The 5174-nt window shown below is 45.7% G+C and overlaps 1 pseudogene; it reads left to right on the top strand.

The window, feature by feature from the left end:
• The first annotated feature begins 710 nt into the window (after window positions 1–710).
• On the top strand, window positions 711–2002 carry LOC100408217 (acetyl-CoA acetyltransferase, cytosolic pseudogene; annotated as a pseudogene).
• Window positions 2003–5174: the final 3172 nt, after the last annotated feature.

Below are 5174 nucleotides of genomic sequence, written 5' to 3'. Positions count from 1 at the left end.
CAAAGCAGAGATGGTAAAGTTTTGAAATCTTGTGAACCAGCACAAGGCAGTGTTGACTTTCGTGCTTGTGACCTAGGAGAGCATGTTAAAGGCCAACGCAGAATACAACAAGCACTGAGGTCATTAAGGGTGAGCATTTGCACCATATTTTGGATGAACACCTACTCTGACTGTTGAAAGCCAGTTTTTCAGTATCCTTAAGGACAGGGCTCATGTCTGTCTTGTTTCTTAAAGAATCCCAGAATTGCCCATGGACTGTGGCTCACGACTGTAATCCCAGCATATGGGAAATAGAGGTGGGCAGATCACCTGAGGTCAGGAGTTCGAGACCAGCCTGACCAGCATGGAGAAACCCCATCTCTACTAAAAATACAAAATTAGCCGGGTGCAGTGGCTCAAGCCTGTAATCCCAGCACTTTGGGAGGCCGAGGCAGGTGGATCACAAGGTCAAGAGATCGAGACCATCCTGGTCAAAATAGTGAAACCCCGTGTCTACTAAAAATACAAAAAATTAGCTGAGCATGATGGCGCACGCCTGTAGTCCCAGCTACTCAGGAGGCTGAGGCAGGAGAATTGCCTGAACCCAGGAGGCGGAGGTTGCGGTGAGCCGAGATGATTGCACCATTGCACTCCAGCCTGGGTAACAAGAGCGAAACTCCGCCTCAAAAAAAAAAAAATACAAATACAAAATTAGAGGCAGCGAAGGGCAGATGGCAGCGGGAGCAGCGGTCGTGTGCAGGGTGAATGCAGGCTCAGACTCCGTGGCCATCTCTCAGCGGCACGGAGCATCATAGGCTCCTTCAATGGTGTTTCAGCTGCTGTTCCAGTCCAGGACCTGGGCTCCACTGTCATCAAAGACGTCTTGAAGAGGGCCACTGTGGTTCTGGACGATGTGTCTGAGGTCATCTTTGGACACGTTTCGGCAGCAGGTTGTGGGCAGAACCCTGTTAGACAAGCCAGTGTGGGTGTAGGAATTCCTTACTCCGTTTCAGCGTGGAGCTGCCAGATGATCTCTGAGTCAGGCCTAAAAGCTTTGTGCCTTGTGGCCCAGCCAATAGGGATAGGAGACTCCAGCATTGTGGTTGCAGGAGGCATAGAAAATATGAGCAAGTCTCCTCGCTCGGCTCACTTGAGAACAGGAGTAAAGACAGGTGAGATGGCACTGGCTGCCAGTACACTCTGATGGCCTTACAGACGTATTTCACAACTGTCATATGGGGATTACAGCTGAAAATGTAGCCAAAAAGTGGCAAGTGAGTAGAGAAGATCAGGACAAGGTTGCAGTTCTGTCACAGAACAGGACAGAGAATGCATAGAAAGCTGGCCATTTTGACAAAGAGATTGTACTAGTTTTTGTGTCATCTAGAAAAGGTCTAATTGAAGTTAAAACAGATGAGTCTCCTCGCCATGGGAGCAACATGGAGGCCATGTCCAAGCTAAAACCTTACTTTCTCACAGATGGAACGGGAACAGTCACCCCAGCTAATGCTTCAGGAATGAATGATTGTGCTGCAGCTGTGGTTCTTATGAAGAAGTCAGAAGCTGATAAACGTGGGCTTATACCTTTAGCACAGATAGTGTCTGGTCGCAAGTGGGTGTGGCGCCTTCCATTATGGGAATAGGACCAATTCCAGCCATAAAGCAAGCTGTTGCAAAAGCAGGTTGCTCACTGGAGGATGTTGATATATTTGAAATCAATGAAGCCTTTGCAGCTCTCTCTGTTGCAATAGCTAAAGAACTTGGACTAAACCCAGAGAAGATCAACATTCAAGGAGGGGCTGTAGCCTTGGGCCACCCTCTTGGAGCATGTGGCTGTCAAATTCTTGTGACCCTGTTACACACACTGGAGAGAACGGGCGGAAGTCGCGGTGTTGCGGCCCTGTGCATTGGGGGTGGGGTGGGAATAGCAATGTGTGTTCAGAGAGCATGAACTGCTTAAACTTTGAACAACCTCAATTTCTTTTTAAACTAATAAAGTACTAGGTTATAATATGTGAAATCAGGGGACCAAAGCACAGATGGAAACCATTTCCTACATCCAAAAACCCAAGTTTACAGCTTGTTGTATTTTAATGTATACTCAAGCTACAAGACAATTGCATTTAACATTGTTATAAATAAAGAGACAGAAGATCAATCAAAAATATATATATATAAAATTAGCCAATTGTGGTGGCACACACCTGTAATCCCAGTTACTCGGGAGGCTAAGGCAGGAGAATCACTTGAACCCAGGAGGCAGAGGTTGCAGTGAGCCCAGATCATGCCATTGCACTCTAGCTTGGACAACAAGAGCAAAACTCTGCCTAAAAAAAAAAAAAAAAAAAGAATCCCAGGGGTCTAATTCAATTGTTCAATAAATGTGGTAGGAGAGAAGGGATGAAAGATACTCCACGGGGAAATATGAGACTTAAGTATTCCATGTTTAGCAGACATCATTGCAAGTTTTGTTTCTTTGCCACTTTATTTCAAAAATAGATGACGGCTGGCCAGGCCAGTGGCTAACGCCTGTAATCCCAGCATTCTGGGTGGCCAAGGTGGGCAGATCACTTGAGGTCAGGAGTTTGAGACCAGCCTGGCCAACATGGCGAAACGTCATCTCTACTAAAAAGCAAAAATTAGCCAGGTGGGGTGGTGAATGCCTGTAATCCTACCCAGGAGACTGAGTCACAAGAATCCTTGATCTGGGGAGGTGGAGGTTGCAGTGTGCCAAGATCATGCCACTACACTCCAGCCTGGGCAGCAGAGCCAGACTGTCTCAAAAATAAATAATAAATAAATAAAAATAAAATAGCTAGCCCGGGAACAGAACCTTTAGAGTATAACACATGCCAGACACTGTTGTAAGTGTCTTATTTGTACCGACTTACTTGATCCTGAATGCAGTCTAGTGAGGCAAGTTCAATTATTATCATTCCCACTTTATAGAGAAGCAAACTAAGGCAAAAAAGGGTAAATGGCCTGCTCTAGGGCATGCAGGTAACAAAAGGCTGTGATTCACATCTAGAGAGACTGGTTCCAGAGTCTGTTTTGTTTGGTTTCTGTTTTAGAAGACAGGGTCTCACGTAGTTGCCCAAGTGGACTGCAGTGACATGATCCTACCTCACTGCAGTCTCAAACTCCTGGGCTCAAGCAGTTCTCCCACTTCAGCCTCCCAAGCATCTGGGACTACAGACATGTGCCATCATGCCTGGCTAATTTAAAAAGAAAAAAATTATAGTGATGGGGTCTCACTGTTTTGGCCAGGCTGGTCTCAAACTCCTGGCCTCAAGGAATCCTCCGGCTTAGTCTCCCAAAGCACTGGGATTATAGGTGGACCCAGTGTAAATTCCTAACCCCTATACTACATGTCCTCTTACTGATACTGCATGAGATAATTCTGAGCATTAAATAAAACCACCTGTATTAAGGATCTATTCCATAGTTTATGGTGCACACAGTCAATTCTATGCCGCACCCATTGTAACATCATTGCCCTTCTGGTCTTGGATACTCAGATCTCAGCCAAACAAGTAAAGAACAATCATACCATTTCGCCTACAGATCAGGCACAGCATGGCACACACACGGAGCTGAAAACAGTGCAGGCGTTCCTAAAGGGAGCTGTGATTGGAGAGAGATGGGACAGTTTCAAGGCTGGGAGGGAAGCTAGGGAGAACCTTGAGTGTCCATGGGGAGGCACTGTAATGTAGGGTAAAGAATATGGAGTGCAGGATAAAGAATAAGGGTGCGGTGGCTAACGCCTGTAATCCCAGCACTTTGGGAAGCCGAGGTGGACAGATCACCTGAAGTCAGGCGTTCAGAACCAGCCTCGTCAACATGGCGAAACACAGTCTCTACAAAAATACAAAAATTAGCCAGGTACGGTGGCACTTGTCTGTAATCCCAGCTACTCGGGAGGCTGAGTTAGGAAAATTGCTCTGACCTGGGAGGCGGAAGTTGCAGTGAGCTGAGATCCCACCATTGCACTCCAGCCTGGGCAACAGAGCCAGGGAGACTCTGTCTCAAAAAAGAAGAGAAAAAAATGTAGATTAAATAACCCTTGCAATTCTCAACTATGCACTACTCACATTCTACATTTACCAACAACATTCTGATTAATACCTAGATCCCCAAAAGAGTGTCCTGGTAGAGCGCACAGAAATATTTCTGGCCCTAGAAGGACAGTTCTCCATTATCAAAACATAGAAACTAGTCTTGTATGAATCAGGAGTTATTGCTGCCCAGAGCTACAATAGTCTCTTAATTTTTTTTAACCCCTTTGGTTCTATTATTGGAGAAATTTTGGAAACCACACTCTGAATCTCTGGCTGCCTGAACACCTACTGTGTGACAAGAATGACCTTGGTGGACACAGTGAGGAATTCAACACTGAAAATGACACTGTCCCTGCAAAAACAACTTAAATCTAGTAGAGATAATAAAGCAAATATACCAGGAACTAAAATAAGGTGCAAGTTAGACAAAATGTCATCTCATTATCACCTCGAAAAACCCCCAAGGCCAAGTCTAGGCCTCCTACTTCTATTCAGCTTAAGGAGGTGATAATGAGGAGAAAACGCTCTTGCTCATTAAAAGAGTTCTTAATGAGTAGACCCAGACTGGCAGCTAAATGGTGGCATTTCACTTTTCAAGTGACATAGGTATTACATTTACCTTTCATGGTATATGCTTTATGAGGACTATTTCTAAAAAGGAGGAGAAAACAGACATTCGACCGTAGAAGAGCAGGAGGATAATTATGTATAAAGAAAGGGCAAGAGGAGCTGGTAGCAAAGGCCATTTGTCCTCCAGTGATAAACGAGGGAACCAACAGGCACAGCTCAGTAGTGCCCAAGCCCAGCCAGCGCTGGCAAGGCTGATGAAAATCCCTAGCCACGCCCCGCCCTCAGGCACGGACCACACTTCCCTGATGCACACACAGACTCCTCATGTTTGCCTGGAACCCCCTCAGCTCAGACTCAGATGCTGCCTTTGCCCTCAGCTTTCCCTGCTCTCAGCTAAAAGAAGAACCCTCTTCCTCCTCTACATTCCCACATACGTTGCCTCAAAAGCCTTAGTGGCGTCCTTCACTTTTTATCTGCAGGTAGCTAAGAGGTAGCAAAAAGAATATTGGAATTTGACTCAGAAAACCTAGATTAGAATTTTGAATTTTGCCACCAACTACCTGTAGC

This window comes from Callithrix jacchus, chromosome 15 (assembly GCF_049354715.1).
Source record: "Callithrix jacchus isolate 240 chromosome 15, calJac240_pri, whole genome shotgun sequence".
Lineage (NCBI taxonomy): Eukaryota > Metazoa > Chordata > Mammalia > Primates > Cebidae > Callithrix > Callithrix jacchus.
The sequence above is the reverse complement of the archived record's forward strand: the minus strand, read 5'-3'. Positions and strand labels throughout refer to the sequence as shown.